The sequence below is a fragment of the Apteryx mantelli genome, chromosome 5 (genome assembly GCF_036417845.1).
Source record: "Apteryx mantelli isolate bAptMan1 chromosome 5, bAptMan1.hap1, whole genome shotgun sequence".
Taxonomy (NCBI): Eukaryota; Metazoa; Chordata; class Aves; order Apterygiformes; family Apterygidae; genus Apteryx; species Apteryx mantelli.
Window position 1 is genome coordinate 37,868,667 of NC_089982.1, and position 19,036 is coordinate 37,887,702.

Below are 19,036 nucleotides of genomic sequence, written 5' to 3' on the forward strand. Positions count from 1 at the left end.
AACCAAAGAAACAATGAGCTGCTCTTTAAAAAAAAGTAAAAGAGGTCACTTTAGCTGGACAAAGATGAAGCAAAACTGAAACACTAATACAGAAGGGAATTTTTAAAGAGTGAATAGATGACGTAATCAATGCTAGATTGCAGGTTTTGGGGGGTTTTGCAGTACAGAACAGTTTGTATCAAGTGCACAAGCTCCGAAAAATGGTTTGAGCTGAGCCTGAAGCTTGGGGTTGAGCACAGGGGGAATTGTATGCTGTGTTGTAGATGGTCTGACTAGATAATCGTAATGGCTCCTCTGACCTTAAAAACCTATTAGCCCGCCCTCTCCCCCCCGCCAGCTTCTCTGCACACTCTGCTGCCTGCCACACGCAGAATATGCTTCCTCCTTTCAGTGCTTTACCCTCACCCCCGTCTCCTCATTCAAACAATGTAAAAGATTCTCTACTTCCCAATATTTTCAGAAGAAAAAGTCTGTTACGTTTAAAACTGAAGTTTTTCTGTGGGCGATTCACAGCCTGTTTCACCCTCTCTGCCTGTCCGATTACTGAGAAGCATCTTTTTTGAATGCATGGTATCAGGCCCTGCCGGTCTCACAGCCCCAAGATTGCCAGATTTGCTTTCTCTGCCAAGCTGTTGCCACACAGGACAGCTCAGCTCACCTGAGAAGCAGAAGTTTAAAACAAAACAAACAAAAAAATCAACATTCATTCAAAAAAATCATACACCACTGTACTTTGGAATTCAGCAAATTTTCTTTCTTCCAGGGCAAGAGATTAGTGTAATTATAAAACACCAGAAAGTGGACATAAGACAGTATGACTGAAGAAATTAGGAGGAAAGCATTAAGAACAGCACTCTCTGTATTAAAGTTGCTTTGAGTTTGCTCCCCTTTCCAAATCCCTCCTGAAACCAAAAAATATGTATCATGTCGCTCAACTGAAATACTTTCTGCCATTGTTACGCCACCACTATTTTTGTTGTGCCATAACCAAAGAAAGGAATACAGGAAGGAGCTGTCTCCACAGAAATAGAATTTAGGTACTTTGGGCATCTAGTCTACAACATTTGTACAACGTTATATAAGCATGAAAATGCATTTACAAGAAGAATTAATCTTAAATTTACTAAAGGTCTTGACCTAACTAAGAAGGCAAAACTGGGATTTCTTATTAGATATACCTAAATCTATTCTTTCTTACATTACAACTAGTCATTTCGCTAGGAGAAGGCTTTGATCTTCTTTTTTTTTAAAAAAAAACAAACATTGGTCTTGAAGAACTAAATTTAGCCATGAGAAGTGTACCAGGTTCCTTTTAGACACATCAAGATTACTATCGAAAATGCAGAATTATGATGACAAATTTTACTTTGGACAGAGCAAAGCCTGACATTCAGCTCCCATGCTGTGTTCTAACAGCAGCAATTTGGAGGGCAGGTATAAACAAACCCCAAAACACCAATCTCAGTGAAAACTACTGTGCTTCCACTTATATATATGTGTGTGTGTGTGTGTGTGTGTGTGTGTGTGTGTATATGTGTGTGTGTATGTGTGTGTATATATATAAAGACTAAATAGATAAATATATATGTATACTCACACTGCATGTTTTCTGCAAAAGCAAAAACAAAACTACTGTTCAGCTACTGTGCAGATTTTATAGACATGCAGGTAAGAAGGGAGATTTACAGCAAGGCTTTCCTTCCTCAAGTAACTGCCCTGTTACTAGCTCCCTATAACTTATTGCTTTCCCCTAAATATCCCATCTTTAGCTCCCTCAAGTCTTCCTCTGATTTTGTGCACAATTCCTATTTTCAAACAATAACTTTGTTCTCCAGTACAGCTACTTTTTCAGTGTATTTGAGATGAGGGCTAAACACGTAAGAATATAGTCATCCCTATACTTATAAAATGAACGTTTGACAAATTCAGAGGTACAAGAAAGATACACCATGCATCCATTTTCACAGCTTTTTTTTTTTTTTTTTTAAATCAGGACTTAATTCAAGTTAGCTTTGAATGAGGCCTTAAAAAGATCTGCAATTGCCAGTGAACCAGTATTTCTTCCTATTGAAATCAGGCGGGGGGGGGGGGGGGGGTAAGATGCTATTAATCAAACTGATCAATTCCCCACTAAGTAGTCAGGTACAAAAGCCCTCAATTGATCTGGGAGATCAGGAAGAGTGAGAAAAATAGTTTGGAAGATCATTATCCTTTGTATTTAGCTACACAGGCATTAGAAATAGCACTGCACTCACTGTAAACTATTAGAGAGTGTTCAGCTCAGATTCAGTGTTAGAAAGGGACTTAGCTCTGTGCCAGTACCCCCAACCCTACTATCAGAGGTTTTAAGATCTCAAGAAATAACTTTTTCATAATCTAGTGATGTAGCTCCTAAAGTCACGCAGAATTTCATTCGTTTTCTCCTCCCGCACCTTCTTCCTAACCCAAATCAAACAACGCCAGGTACGATACAGGCGGCAGGATGGAGGTGGGATAACTGGATTCAGAGAACAGCGCCTGCGACCACCCGCCTGCTCCTGACGAAGGAAACCATCAGCTGCTCTGAGCGAGCGCTGCCCGAGCGAAAGCAGAGGCACCGCGCGGCCAGCATGGCGCGGCCGGGGCGGCTGAGCTGCTGCTCGGCGGAGGGGAGACGGGAAAGCACACCGGCTAGTTCACACCGCCCGGCCCGTCAAGTGAGCTGCAAGCTGTCCTGCTGTAGGTATGGTGGCTCGGTTGATGTGAAAGTCTGAACGTCTGCAACACAGCCACACGCCTATCACTCTGCTGCATACGTTAGTATATAGGTAAGGAACAAGCATCATTTTAGACTCTGGGAACCTTACTTGGTTTCATATGAATCTCAAGTAATTGGAAAAAAAATCTGTTAACGACACCATTCGTCCAATCTCTTCCATGTTGGGCTAGAGGATCAAAGCTGTATCAGAGCCCTTGATGTATATCCCGATGTTATTACTCAAATTATTCCCTACACAGAGGGAACTTTACTGTCTAATGAGGACTCCATTAGACCGTATCTTGTCCATGTCCAGCTCTTTATCAAGTGCTACCAGTTTTAATTTAATGCTAACTTGTGAGGGAATCAAAGTCTATGCTCCATTTGCAGCATACAGAGAATATATTAGAACTTGTCAAACAAAGAATTAAAATATTTGAGAAGTATTATACAGTGAGCTATTCACTTAATTTTTGTTAAGAGGTCAACAAATAGACATATGTGGGTTCTCCTATTAGTAGCAAGCATTCACAATTTGATAACACTTTCAGTTTCCCTAAAAGGTAGTATGGTTGTACAAAACTGTCAGCACACAGAAATCTAGCACTGTCATTTCAGCAATATTAGATTAAACTACACTGGTTAAATCAAAGTTCCTCCCGGAATATCATTATTCCTATTTCTCTGGGAGACACCTCTAAGAATTCTGTTAAAGCAGGTGAAAAGTATATTATTAGCATCAATTTTTACAGAATCAATATAATTCTCTCTCTCACACATACACACACACACACCTTTTTTTTTTTTAAATAAAGAAAAGTAGTTTGTTGCGAGATTTTTTACTATCATGTTGGCAGACACTTTAAATGAGCAACATTTCAAGTCCAGGAAATCATCCTACCGAATGGCATACAAAAATCAAATCAGTTTTGGCAACTATTGTCGCCTAAATACCAGGGTTAATTTTCAACAGCATATACAACATTTAAGATAAAGTCAGTCTCCTTCTGACTTTAATATGGATTTATCATATTTAGTCCAATATTTCACACATTCAAAATTTAGTTATGACTTATCATGATACAATTTCTTTGAAAAGGGTCATTTTCAGAGCTGTTGTAGTGGCTATCACTGCAAATATCTTCTGGCTGAACAGTAAGAACAAAACGCTAGTTTTATATATGGCTAAGTGTTGTTTTTTGTTAATTAGAGTACTACTGAAGTGCCAGAAGCTTCAGTAATACACTATATATAAAATAAACAACTGCCCCATTTACCTTGCACACAACTCGGAGGTCCTACATAAGAGTCCATACTGGGAATTTGGTTAGTGGGCAGAGGTACGTGCTTTGGGGCAGGGGCACATTCAGACCACGTTACCGATGTGTCAAGAACGCTTAAGAGGAGGCAGCTTGAACAAATCTCCGGTGAACTTTCAGAATGTTAAACCTAGTTATAACATTTACGATATTTCTATTAATTAGTTTCTTCACTCATTCTGCTCTATTATTAGCACAACAATAATCTCACAGAACATTTTTCAAGTATTTACTACTATATTGCTGTCAATAGAAAGGCCTTTTGTCCTTCCTGCCCTAGCTACAGTTTCATGGAGTTGTTACGTTTTGCAGTGCAGTTTTGCACATGGCTCTTTTTATAAAATGATAATGCTCCATTTTCCATTTTACCTGAAAAATGCAATTCTTTCCAATTCATTTTTCCCAGTGATTTATCAAAATTTTCTTCTTGAACTTCAGGACATGACTCCTTATCTCTTTATCACTGTGTTTAGACACAAAATACAGTGGATCACACCAGCTTTCTCACAAATCCTAGTACAGAAACACAACATTATGGTCCCAAAAATCATAATTAGTATAAACTAACTTTGGAAAAGATACATAACAGAAGAATAAAACACATTTAAAAGTAAAAACAAACTATTTAAGCTTATTTTTCTTATCAAGTTAACCCCTTTAAATAGAAGCGATTTTTAATTAGTCTCTCTCCTGAGCCTATAGCTGCATTTCCTTTTGCCTATTAAGGCAATTTAGAGCAAATAATTGAAACAGAATAAGCTTGCTGGCCCCTAAATTTTTTTTTAAAGTCAAATCACTGAATTCAACAATCACTGAGTAAGTCTTGCAGCCTGAGCTCAGAGAAGTGCTCCCATCTCCCCACATACAAACCTTTGAACACCACTCCTCTTTACGTGCAAAAAATATGTTTGAGCTCATTCTGCTACTCCAACTGAATGACCAGTTCATTCAAACTGAAAAAACATATTGTGTGTCGGAGAAATGGGAATTTTGGTTTCTTTTCACACATATAAATTGGCAAGAGACACCTACTTCTGCAAGAGTACTCATGCTCATTTCACAGTATAACAGCTGAAAAAATAATCATCTGAATGTTAAGCTATATACCGCATGAACAAATGTGGAAGTAGTAGAATATTCTCCTCACTAGGAAAAAGATGTACCAAACTACATGAGTGAGAATCAACTTCCGTTTATACTTCAAATAAGGTTGCTAAATGGAAAACAAAATTCAAATCTACTGGTTTAAATCCAATGTTTGTTGCTCATTGATTTTAATCATGATTAGGTTCAACAATTTCAAATCAAACCACTCTGATTTATTTTGGGCCATTTAAATCTCTGTATTATACAGTCACTTGAAAAACTGTTACCAATTTGATCTTAACTCTTAGTTGTTTAATGTTAATTAAGCCAAGGTGACTGTTATCCTCTAAAAACTTCAGCATACTAAAGTTACCTTTTGATTGGTTCTTACTTCAAAGTCCACGCAGGAAATTCCTATTTCCTGGATGCAATTTCTTCCATCAATTTTCAGTTCAAAATAGACAAGAGGACAACTAAAGGCAATTTTTGACAAGTTATTTTTACTTCTTAAGCTTTCATTCTTATACATTATGCCATATATCCATGAGCAAGGGATGTTTATTCTTACACAATAAGGGATAAAAACTATTAATGTATTTTGAAAGTGAATTCAGTGGAAACTATTACCAACCACTGTAGCATATTTGGTGCTTATACTATTCCCCAATTAACCTAGTAGATGAATGCTGCACTGCATATCTAAAAACTTTAAGAGTTTAACAAAACATGTTTCAATTTTATCAACCTAAAACAGATTGGTCCAAAAGGCTGAACCAATTAAGCTCCCCATTTTCATTCACTGGATCACAGCTCCTAATGACTTTTCTACAATAAAACTGATGCTCTGACATGTTTTTTTTGTTTTTTTTTTTAAGTTTAGTTTGGTTTGCTTTCTAAACAGAGCCAGCTTTTTGCTTCCAAACCATAAGATATTAGCAGAAAACATTTAAGACCAATCCACAAAGAATTGTTGCATACTATCATCTAAGCATAGAGTTGGACTATGTTTGCCATGGATCAAGTTCTCAGGAAATGTATAAAGCGCACACGTTGATGTGCTTTAAACGCCTGTAAGAAAAGGGGCTAAGTTGACACACATTACACTGATGAAGACAATTTCCAATTCTATTTAGAAATAATTGTACAAAGAATTATGAAAAAGAAAATAAAACCAATGTTAAAAAAAATGAATTTCCAACATTACTTGGAGAATACAGCTACAGAAGTTTTTAGTCTGCCAAACGAGATGCTGCATCTTTGAGCATCTAGCAGTTGCAGAGCAACTCGAGGCTGCAATCAAAACATCCATTAGAGTGCTCCACGTTTCAGAACAAGCAAGCAAGTGGTTGTCAGTGCAGCCAGTAAATCACCTGATCCTATTACAAAATCAATTACTGCAGCACATTTCTATTGCTACACAACCTGATGATGGCAAAATGATAATGGATAGCTACTGCAAGGTCAAAAAAAACTTCTAAGAACGTCTGAAATTTGTCTTTTTATCACGTAAGTCCAAATTATAAAGCATCCTGTTAATGGTATATTTTAATTTTTGAATATAGTTACCTTCTTTGGCTGACTGAGACATTCAATGGATAGTCTCTGCAACTGCTCTGATGTATGACTGCAAGATAGCAGATCGGAGCAGCAGGTCGAACAGCCCAGCCTCTTCATTAAAGAAGAAATAATGCTGCAGCCACAGCCACACATTGACTTGCTCATCGGACGAGTTTATTCTTTAAGAAATCGGGACCGGCGGCGTCCCATAAATACTCAGAACTGCTCAACTGCCTCATTCTGCAGCTCCCTGGCTGAAATTAAGACTGATAAATCGAAGGGGGAAGAAAAAGGAAAAAAAAAGGCGCTTCTCCAGAGAGCATCAGCGCCGCCCCATTAGCGGACAGACCGGGGTTTAAAAAGCGCGCATGTGGGGCCGCGGCTCCTCCTTGCGGAGCGGCGCCGGCAGCGCCTCCCCGCTGCCCCGCGGCGCGGCCCCGGCGGGCGGCCCCGGCCCCGGCCCCGGCCCTGCCGCCAGCGCCGCTCCCGCTCCCGCTCCCGCTCCGCTCCCCGCGCGCCGGGGCCGCCGCCTCGTGCGGCTCCGCCGCTCCAAATGACGAGCCCTGGGGGGCGGCTGGGCTCTGCCAGGGACTTTTTGCACTGCCTTTAAAATAAATAAATAATAATAATAATAATAATAATAATAATAAATTTTCCCCCCTTTCTAACTTGAAAAAATGGGAAAGCCCTGAGAAAAAGCAGGCTGTGGGCTACCCAAATCCTGCAATAAGAATGGCTGCTAGGAAGCTGCGTGAGCCAGGAGGATATCAGGGAACGACAGCAAAAATGTAAACGGGGGAAGAACCGAGGAGGAAAGAATTTAAAGTAGGCTGTGAAAAGGTAACAGAGCCAACTCCCGAGAGGAGTTACGGGGCAGCAAGCGTAAGCGGCTTTGGTGAAGTCTTGCAGGAGTCCTTCACTCAGAGAGAAAAAAAGGATCCAGGAGCAGCAAAACTAATTCAAATGAGCAGACATAAAAAGGCCTTCTATAACCTTTAAAAAGTAGTATACTCTGGTTACAACAGTGACTACCTTTCTAACTTAACACATGCAGTTAACTCGCTATGAGAAATACCTCATTTTCATGAGATACTGGTACAATAATTACGTGCTACTTTCTCCTTTGCATATTGAACAAAAAGATGCAAGTAATATTGCAAAAAGCTCATTTTAATTGGTTTAAGAGAGTATGCAATACTGTTTCTGAAAGTAGGTGGTCTCACATTAACACAAATGCTTAACCTGATTACAGGATAATCTGACTTGAAATAATTGTCACTTACATTTATAGAGCTATCAGGGCTTGCCTAGTGCAGTAGCATCCTCTTTAGCAAAAGGTTAAGAAAAATGCAACTGACATGAAAGCAGCTTAAATGAATACATTGACGAAAAACTTCTCGTTTCTGCAATGCATTGAAAGCTTAATTTCTCTCCTGCTCTCTCTCCCCTCCCCTTTACTCTTTCCCTCTCTTTCCCCCTCCCTTTCTTTGGTTTAATGCTGAACTGAGCCTCTCCCTTCACCTTGCTCTGCCCTTTTGATATTCATGTTTCCATTAAATCAGTTTTCAGTAACATCTATATACCAGCATGCACAACAAATTGAACAATAAAAGAAAACCTTTGGTAGATAAAGACTACAGATGCAAACAATCAAAATAATGCAGTAACCTTTTACTTGCCTGCTGGAGGTACTGTCTGCTGCACAGAATTTTAAATCCTCATCTGCAGATGCAATTGAGGTGGTATTGCCAAGGACTTTGCTCTTCCTGTGCTGATTCTACACAGCTATTCATCGAAAGAGCACATTATATAGGAAATTTAAAGTAGTATCAGGTGAAACTACTCAGATGGCTAGAAAGGAACAACTTCTAAAAAAATCAGCTATTGCTCTGACCAGCCACATTTCAGAGATATGTCAGCCACATTAGTGAAGAAAGTCTTATTGCTGATGCATACTTGCCAGCAATGTGCAGGATGTGGAAGCAGAGAGAGCTAGTGAAAAAAAATTAATACACAGATTTAAAGTGCAAGGATCATGCTCTTATGCTCAGAACTTCACATATCCTGCATACCACAAAAATCTCTTTTCACAAGCGTCTATTGTTTATAAAGGTAAGAAAACGGTGGTTAAAAACAATCCTCGCATTCCCCTACTTTACAACCTGGTCTCTCAGTAGACTGCAGATGAGTTCTAATAAAAATATTCATACTGTACATACAGTATTTCTAATAAATGGAAACCCTACCTTTTTCTTTTGGCAGCATATAGTTAAGGATTACACAATTATATTTCTTAACAAGAGACAGACTAAACAAAACCACCAGTATTATGGATAATGGGTTTGAGTCTAATCAGGTTATAAAATAAAACAGTACCTCACTAGAATTTGTATTATTCTTAGCAGAAATGAAACGCCAGCAGTAAAGCCTGCTATTCATTATTTATGATTTTTTCCCCTCCTCATGTCAGCTTCCTTAATGTACTATTGATTCTAGGATGCATGCAGATAGGGCTCATGATAGACAAGCCACAGTTGTATAGAGTAAGTACCTGCAAAATAAATTAATATTTTTAGGAATATCTAAGCAACACTGCAGAATTTTTGTTTTTATCTATGGACAGGGGAATTTAAGTCCCTCTGATAGTGACGTAGTTCAACAAAGAACAAACTTTGTTTTTCACCAATAACTGTCCTATAATGTAATTTTAAAAAATGAGAACAGATTTTCTTAAATTTTACACTGCTGTTACCACAATATTTTGTTCCTCCTACTCTTCTAGTTTCTGACACCACAAAAATTTTCAATACATCTTTACTCCCTATGTTTCATAGGAAGTTAAAATTGGTTGCTATTAGTTTTTTTCATTACTTCCCTACTTCTAACTAAAATATTAGATGTGTAATGTTATCCTTTATATTATTCATTGACAGAAGAGAGAGTCATACAGACAACATCCTCAGAATTGTTGTTATATTTCAGAATACCAGTTACTTTTACTAGTATATGAGCTCTCACTACTTCTACAAACTGGTCAAATCCAAACTAAAAAAAAGGCAGGATTGTTTATGGTTTTAAAGGAACATTTATTGTACTAATAATGCTTTCTTGTAATATTCTCCATTACAAGCCACAGCTGTTTTAAAAAAAAAGAAAATGTGAAGGAGAGATGATTTCATGCTAAGCTGAGGCCATACTCTTCTGTATGCAAAATCTAAATGGGCAAACAGCCAGACACACTCTTAGTTAAAGAGCCTGGAAGAAATATCACTTGGACACAGAATGTGGAAAAGACTGTAGACTACGAAAAGCATAAGTAGTAATAAAAAAAACCAATGTGCAGAATATATACTTCACTATATTGTTCACAATGATATATATAGAAACAATATATAAATATGGAAATAAGGTTCCTGAACAAACAAATACGTACAGCTTGGATAGGTGCAAGAACTGCAAGGGGGGGGAGACTTCCTGTAAAAGACATTCTCACCAAATTTCAGTGTAGCACATGATAAAGATACAGGAGCAAAAACTCTGTCTTGTATACAATTCATTTAAATCTTTAAATATATTGCTAAAATCTAAACATACAACATGGTGATATACAGTACAATGTTCAAGTTGAAAAAAGCCAACAGGTTTATTTCTTACATCTTTAGGAAGCAGCAAGAGAATACCAGAGAGGCTACACGTCTGCAGAGTTCAGAGGGACGGGAGAGAAAGTTTCTGCAACAGATGAATGAGTCTTAAAGAAACTCTTTGAAAGAGGGTATGAAACAGCAGAGTACTCTGACTTGTTCAGCGGCCTGGCCAGCTCCCTCCTTCTGCCTGCACAACTACTTAAGTTCCACTCTCAGAAAGTAAATCCAACATAACACAACCATCTAACGTTATACTTCTCAGAATAATCAAAAAAATGGCTAGTTTATATGTAAGCATACTTCCTTGCAATGAATCGGTCTTCTCAAAGTTGATTCTCAAATTGTTGCTTTAAAAAAAAGGGCTGTTTTCAATATATAACTAAATTTTAATACAGTCAGACTACACATCTGTTTGTGCAAGACAGAAATTAGCACAGGATAAGAATTCAGGCATTTTTAAAATTATTTTTCAAGTGAAGATGACAACAGTAGGAAAGAAATCTTTCAAACTTAATTAAAAATAATACAACTTATTAAGAATTTATACCATCATGAACTATACATACCTAAGCTCTTTATTTCATCAGAATCCTAAAAACTGTTTGATATACAGTGACATATATCAAGAGCCCTTTCGTATACCAGTATGATAGGTAAATAGATAAAAGACAGTTTCTAATTGAAGATTTACTACAGGTAATAAAAAAAAAATCTTTAAATAAATAAATAATTCCAGTTGGAGAAGCAGTAAATTGCCTTAAAAAGATGCATCATCTCCTGCACGCTCAAAAAAAATCAGAGAAGATTCCAATTTAAAGATGTCAAAATATCCTTTGGATGTTTGGATTCTCATCTCAAAAATAATAAAACAAAAAATTGAAAATAAAACAAAAACGCACTCATACAAGTCCACTGTGCCTACAATAGAGCATTTTCAAAGCAGTTACAGGAAGGAATTTCCAATTTCAGTCGTGTGGTCCAAGATACAATGCAACAGAAGTGGTTTTCAGCTTCACCAGCCTTTCTCAAAACCCTGCTAGTTTTTTTTCTTTATTTGGCCAAGCAGATACATGGGTAGTCAAACTCAAACTCATTCTTCGCCCTCCCACAAAAGAGGAACTACAAAAAAGAGTTTGAAAATGAAAGGAGAGGCAATACAATACTGTTCCAGAATTATACAAATTTGTACAATATAGTACAGGACAAACACTGGGTGTACCTCCTCCTGGGACACCATCTCGTGTCTGACCCCCTTTGCAGATGATGAGTTTTCTGATTTGGAAAAACGACATATCAAGAACACTCCTCCCCAAAACCCAACAGTGATACTCTTCCAAACCTCACCCATGGTGATAAAAGGAAAACAAACAGCCCTAACATTCACAGTACCAGGATGTGTTTTCTTGAGCTCCTGGGGACTTGGGTGGGCTTGCCACCTTCCCATGAGCAGCAGAGGCATGTGGCCAGAACCCTACCTTCCAGGGGCACAAAAGCATCACAATGTGAGCAGTTCTGGGGTCTGCTTTTTATTTATTTGTTCTCAACCATTTTAAAGAACCACTGCATCACTTACCAGACTCAGGCTGAGTTCATTCATTATACCCAAACTGCATTTCTTTGACTTTGCTACATTTCTCCTAGCTGAGGCATCATTTGATATCTACTGCAAGTTGATGCTATAAGGAGGAAAGTTTTTCCTGCATATGATTAAAGTACTTTGAACATTTATTTTAATGTACTCAGGCAATGAAGAAGTAAATCACTTATAGGTTAAAATCCGGAAAACTAAATCTAGTTGTTACTCCTATCAAGCAAGTGAGCCTGCACTCTGTGAAACCAATGCAGCACACTAGATGTTTTGCTCCCATTTCCATTTGTGCTCCTCTGCAGCCTGAGTTACCCACTTCACAACTGGTGGGTCTCGGTCCATAATTTTGTCAAATATAAATATACTGACAGCATGAAATGCTCTATCCTGCTCAGGGAACACACTCAGTAACAGAGGCTACGCTAGACAGAACTCTTAAGTCCACTGAGCAAATACATGGATATAAGGTGAAGAGATGAGAAAGAAGCAGCCTAGATAAGACAGTAAAAGAGTGGAAAGAATTTAACATTTCCATTAGAGCCAAAATATTTGCACTCTAAAATTTAATCCCTCCAATCCACAGGAGCTGAATACTATGGAATATGTAGTAAAACATTTGAGAATATGCTGTATTTGCTCTTACCTAAGGGCTGTGTGTAGGCTAGTCTCCCTACTCTCCTGGCCATCCTGACCCCCACATGGCCTTTTTCACTCCATGGTTTCAATTAGCTTTACTGTAGGCAGGCAAGGAAGCAAGCAGCAAAAAACTAAAAAAGGAGAAATTGCTAACATCTCTTTGACCAGGGCTGAGTGCCCCAGCCACAGGTCCTGCCTCCCCAGCTAACTTCCCTATGCTTCTCTCCACAAAGGGCTTCTTCCTCCTCCCATCATATTTACCTCTTCATCTGGGCTGACTACCTATTTAAAGTTATGCACCTTGAACAATTCCTGGCACCTGCCAAGATGGAAGAAAATCCTTTCTGCTGTCTCCCTTCTATAAGGGAGAGAAAATGTTTAGCCTGGACAGTGAGTATAGTCTAGCGAGGGTAACCAGCGTGGGGCTGTGAGGATGTCTCCTGAGAGAGCAGGAGATGATCCAGTGGCAGATTTCTGGATGCCTTTTCTAGTGGACTGAAGGACAACAGATTTTATAATTTGGCTTGGGAGCTAAATCACTTAGCTTAAGTAGTGCTGCTGATGGACATGTGGTCCCTGGCATTAGATAGGAAGCCTACATTTGAGTCATAAACACAGCCGTCAGCAGCCACTGACACCAAATTAGGTATAGAGCTATTACAGCTAGATACGGGGACATCTGCACAGGAGTTGTTCCTCTCCTCCAGTCCTCCCCAACGCACTTATGGTTTTACTGAGTAGTCTCTATTTCCCCTTCTCTTCTCACCTCTCCCCTCTTCCCTAAAAACCATCTGTACATGACAGTTTTCTACACAGCACAGGAAAACAGCTAGAGATTTTAAACAACTAAACACAAGTCAGTAATCCTTCAAGTAAATAATAAAATAAATTCACATTACTGTATTTTATCTACTTATTTTCAGTATGCTAGAGTTTTACCTCGTAAGTATTAAAAGCTGTTGAAGACACCTCACTCATCTGTTTTTAGCAGTTGTGGATTTGCCTCCTCTGGAGCTCAGGGAAGCAGTTTGGGATTGTGGGACAGGCATATTAGCTCCCTGCCAAATTATAACTGAGTATTCAAATAGTTAATGTTTTCCTCAGAGGTAAGATTCACTGCAAGCACTGACTATTTCTCTCTTTCAAAGCTACTGTTTCAAGCTGTCTGCTGATCTATCAATTTATGCTTGGTACTTCTTTCTAAAGGTGACTTAATTAGAAGTGCTACCCCTTTTCTAACAAAAAGAACAACAACAAAAAAATCTTAAAAAAAGCTGTAACAAGAGAGTTGATGTTTTACAGAAAGAGGGATGCTGCTATAAAGTTCTAGCCTGTAATATCACAGAGAAAGCAAGTAGCTAATCATTTTGCCGCAGATTTCAGGGCCACCCATTTGCATTACTACTGGTGGAGCTGATGGCGAGAACAGCATCTCTCTCAGAACAATCACCATGTCTCCACTGAGAAGATGGTAATTTTTCCACAAAAAAGTGCAGGATACTAACCAGAGATCTCCTGCCACACCCTTCGTACCGCTGGCCTTTGACCTGGTGAGGCTGAAACACTAGTCTTCAGCAGAGACTGTGACCCCCCCCCCCGCCTTTGTGCAAGGTTGCCACAAATGACTTACCCTGGGAGCAGCACCTGAGCCCTGCTCACCTTGTCTCCTGGGGCAAATGGGGAGGGAACAGGCTTAACCTTACATAAACTTGTATTCATGTGTCACGAAAGCCTAATGTTTAAAAAAGTGTCAGGCCTGGTGTGTGTGAGCAGACTGACTGCACGGCCCATTCATAGCCAGCTCCAGCCAAAACGACAAGGAAGGAGCGAGCACACTCCCTCCCTGGCTACTGGGAAAAGTGCTGTGCTCATCCAGCTAGATACATGGGCACCATTTCTATGGAGAACAGGCTGAAGAAGAGAAAGGCTCTTTTGTACAGTCAGCTATTCAATACTGTAATTATCATGTGCCCAAGTCAAATCACACCCTAAAACAAGAGTACAGGTGAATTGCATTTTTTTGTTCACTGATTTCAAGCATTACTCAGAATTGTGATTTTTTTTTAATGTAATTTATTTACTCTCATCCATAATCTAGGCCTTCACAGGACTGCAGATACAGGTCAGTTTTATGAAATCCAGTCTCTCAGCAATGTTTTTTGAAAATACCACAAAAAACAAACAAACAAACAAAAAAACCCTGAGATTTATCCATGGCTGAATAGACAGGAAAGCAGTCCTTCACTTTCTGGTTCACAGACATGAATATTTCAAATAAGAAACCTTGAAAGCCAATTTCAAAGTTAAGAGAGAAGGAAAAGAAAAGCCTTACAAAGAGCAGTGTTCCTACTGTATTTCATGTTAAATCAAGAACCACAACAAATACAGTTATTCCAATCCTTCCTAATCTTCAGGCTGCTACAAACAAGTAGATTGGCAGTTAGTACATTTAAGATGCAGAAGACCCAAAGATGACTGGCTACTTCAAATAAAAGCTTATGAATGTTAACAGTACTGTCATCTGACAACAGACATTTTTGCCCCTTTCCTCCACTCATGCCTCATCCTACAGGCTTTATTAAGGCAAAGTATTCACTAGAATATTTCAGAAGGTAAAATTTATATCCAAAGTACTTAGTGATAGTCATTGCCAAATGCCATTGCCAATCCTGTGCAATGTGCTCTAGGTGACCCTGCTTGAGCAGGGGGGTTGGACTAGATGATCTCCAGAGGTCCCTTCCAACCTCAGCGATTTTGTGATTCTGAAGGCCAATGGTCTCCTGGGGTGCATCAGGAAGAGTGTTGCCAGGAGGTTGAGGGAGGTGATCCTCCCCCTCTACTCAGCCCTGGTGAGGCCCCATCTGGAGTACTGCGTCCAGTTCTGGGCTCCCCAGTACAAGAGGGATGTGGCACTACTGGAGCAAGTCCAGCGAAGGGCTACAAAGATGATTAGGGGACTGGAGCATCTCTCTTATGAGGAAAGGCTGAGAGAGCTGGGCCTGTTTAGCCTGGAGAAGAGAAGGCTGAGAGGAGATCTTATCAACGTGTACAAGTATCTGAAGGGAGGGTGTCGAGAGGATGGGACCAGACTCTTTTCAGTGGTGCCGAGTGACAGGACGTGAGGCAACGGGCACAAACTGAAACACAGACACTTCCATCTGAACATGAGGAAAAACTTTTTCACTGTGAGGGTGACAGAGCACTGGAACAGGTTGCCCAGAGAGGTGGTGGAGTCTCCTTCTCTGGAGATATTCAAAACCCACCTGGACACGATCCTGTGCAATGTGCTCTAGGTGACCCTGCTTGAGCAGGGGGGTTGGACTAGATGATCTCCAGAGGTCCCTTCCAACCTCAGCGATTCTGTGATTCTGTGTTTTCATTACCCCTTTGGAGGTCATGGTCCAGATCTCACTATACAATCTTATCCGTGGCTAGTTTATGCAATCTGTATGAGTGAGTCCTGTGGAAAAATGCTAGCTTAACACCAGAAGGTTATGAAAACTTAAAAAGCTATTTTTAAATTTAGATAGAAGATCATAACAACACACAATTATGTATTATACACCCGTTAACTTTCTGGTGAAAAGCTGGGTCTTTTTAATAGCTGAAGCTGGCAATAACATCAGAAAACATTAATGGATGTTGACATAACAGAATGAAAAAAGCATCCTGCATGTTCACTTTTTTTCATATGAGATCATCAATTTGGTAATCTAGAAGGGAAACTGTGTCCTCCACAGTGAGGAAAAGTGAAGGTAGTCCAAAGCTATCAGTCAGACAGGTAATGCAAAGCTATCAGTCAGAGAAAGTGAGCATTTTGCAGACTGCACTTCCTTAGTATACTTTCCATTTCCTTAACCAACAGAGTGACAAAGACTAGAAGAACTTCAACTCTAGAAGTAAAGCAAATAAAAATACAAAGTCCAGTCTAACTCAAGGCATCAAACAGATAAGTTACATTTGTTCAACATCCTCCTAACAGATAGAAAGAGAGCCAAAAATTCCACATAGGTAAAGATGCCTTACAAAATTTCTACATGGGAATGCACATTATGTCAGTTCCTGAGCTCGGCTGAGTAGCAAGGAACAATTTGCAAGGCCATTCTGTATGCATGACTGCTATATACCCAATTTTTTAATATATCTTAGAATTTTTTTTTTTATGGCTATCATGTGATTAAGAAGACATGGATGAAAATAACCTTCTTCCGATTTCTTCACTTCTTCAGAGACTGATACAAAAAGAACTGAAGAAATAGCTGGATTTTTTAAAATAAATTATCAAACACATTTGTTAATTTACTTTGTTATCAATTTATCTTCAGGAGAGAAGGAAAAGGACAATTAGCTTCTCCCCACCTCTTTATCCCATAAGATGTGTATTCTACACAACAAAATCAAGGTATCATCTTATCATGGGCTAACTTAATCTAGACAACATGAGTAACAGTAGCAGTACAGATTCTTCAGTGCAGGCTTTCAGTGTGTACCAGAATACAAAACTGAAATACCTTTCATCATTAAAAACACTAGTTAAGCAGACACTTGCACAGCTCACACTATTTAGCTCACACTGCAATTGCATCTTAATTTTGCTGAACTAGATTAACCCAGTGTCAGTGCTCACTGCAGGAAACAAGTTCACCCAAGGCTGCCTCAGTTCTACAAATACTGGCTGGCAGCAGGACCACTTAACTAGCTTCAAAAACATATTTCATTGCCCTCTCAGGTGTTTCCACCCCCAAGCCATCCCTTGCCTCCTGCTGGCACAGGAATTTGTACAATGCGCGCAAACTGCGGAGACCTTTTAGATTTTTTTTCCCTACGTAGATCAGTTTTAACCTGGAATAGATCCACAAACCAGTTCTGCATGAATGCACAAAACTTCTTCCACAAGAAGTCAAAAGTCAGGAGCAGGACAGAAGAATTTATTTCAGAAGCACTGCCTACCTAAAAGGTATTCCTAAAACTTTGGCCTGATATTACAGTTTCACTCTTAGCAGCAGTGAAGCTTATGCCAGATTACACAGCCTTTGGTCCCTCACTTCAGCCCCACACTCGCCCATACAGAGAGGTATACAGAGGGTATAAGTGATCATTTAGACGTACAGAGAAGAACAGGAAAATTGATCTGGCTGAAAAATAACCCAGGAAAAAAAGGCAGCTGCACTTCTTAAGATCACCAATTTAGATCACTGTGCCATTTTACATATGAGCTTGTCAACATAAGCCAAAGGTGGACGTAGAGGAAAAAGGAGAACAGGACAGATGGAGGAGGCCACAGAGGCTGGGGATATCGCTGCTTGAGCCAGCAGGATTGCCACAGGAATTCACATACAACCAACCCATAGAATCACAGAATCGCTGAGGTTGGAAGGGACCTCTGGAGATCATCTAGTCCAACCCCCCTGCTCAAGCAGGGTCACCTAGAGCACATTGCACAGGATCGTGTCCAGGTGGGTTTTGAATATCTCCAGAGAAGGAGACTCCACCACCTCTCTGGGCAACCTGTTCCAGTGCTCTGTCACCCTCACAGTGAAAAAGTTTTTCCTCATGTTCAGATGGAAGTGTCTGTGTTTCAGTTTGTGCCCGTTGCCTCGCGTCCTGTCACTCGGCACCACTGAAAAGAGTCTGGTCCCATCCTCTCGACACCCTCCCTTCAGATACTTGTACACGTTGATAAGATCTCCTCTCAGCCTTCTCTTCTCCAAGCTAAACAGGCCCAGCTCTCTCAGCCTTTCCTCATAAGAGAGATGCTCCAGTCCCCTAATCATCTTTGTAGCCCTTCGCTGGACTTGCTCCAGTAGTGCCACATCCCTCTTGCACTGGGGAGCCCAGAACTGGACGCAGTACTCCATGGATGCCACGCACAACACTGATGAAAGCATTTGTTGCTCCGTCCCTCACTTCCTTGTCTATAGGACGGGGTGAACGCTACTTATTTATGCTTACAGCACTCTGGTAAGAGAAAGAAGTTAGAGACTAAATAATTTACTTACTAAATTAATTAGGAGGGATATAATTTTCTTTTAAAGACAGGACAAGAAAAGCAGTTGATAGGAGAAAAAAGTAGTTTTCTTTCCTTTTCCTGTAACTGAAGTAGACAGGAAATAAATGTTAAGGTTTTCGCCATTATAGAGCCAGCTTGCCACAGAAAAAGAAGTGTTCAAAACCAAGAAGAGAATTGCAACAATAAATGTTCCCAATCTTGCTCAGTGGAAGAGCTGGATGCCTTCTAGCATGCTACTCAAGCAAAGACTTTCAAAGGACTCCACTTACTTAACTAAGGTTGCCTTTGCATTTGACCAGCAAGCAGACCCAAGATGTTACTGGGGGGGGGGGGGGAAGAGCAGGGGGAGGACAAAAAAATGGACTTAGAGTTAGTAACCTAACTCTAAAGGATAATGAGCGATCAATACAACATCCCAAACACATTTTCTTTACTTATTGACAAAACAAAAGCTTTCTT

At 39.7% G+C, this 19,036-nt stretch overlaps 1 protein-coding gene across 3 annotated transcripts in view; it reads right to left on the reverse strand.

The window, feature by feature from the left end:
• The window catches only part of FBXW7 (F-box and WD repeat domain containing 7), a 186,778-nt gene that overhangs the window by 134,147 nt on the left and 33,595 nt on the right, over positions 1-19,036 (reverse strand). The window contains exon 1 of one of the 3 annotated variants that reach the window (XM_067297818.1): positions 6,709-6,791. The exons of the other annotated variants lie outside the window; for them this stretch is intronic. The gene's annotated coding sequence lies outside the window, so the exon portion shown is untranslated. Of the gene's footprint in view, positions 1-6,708; positions 6,792-19,036 lie in introns of those variants that run through there. 3 annotated transcript variants of the gene reach the window in all.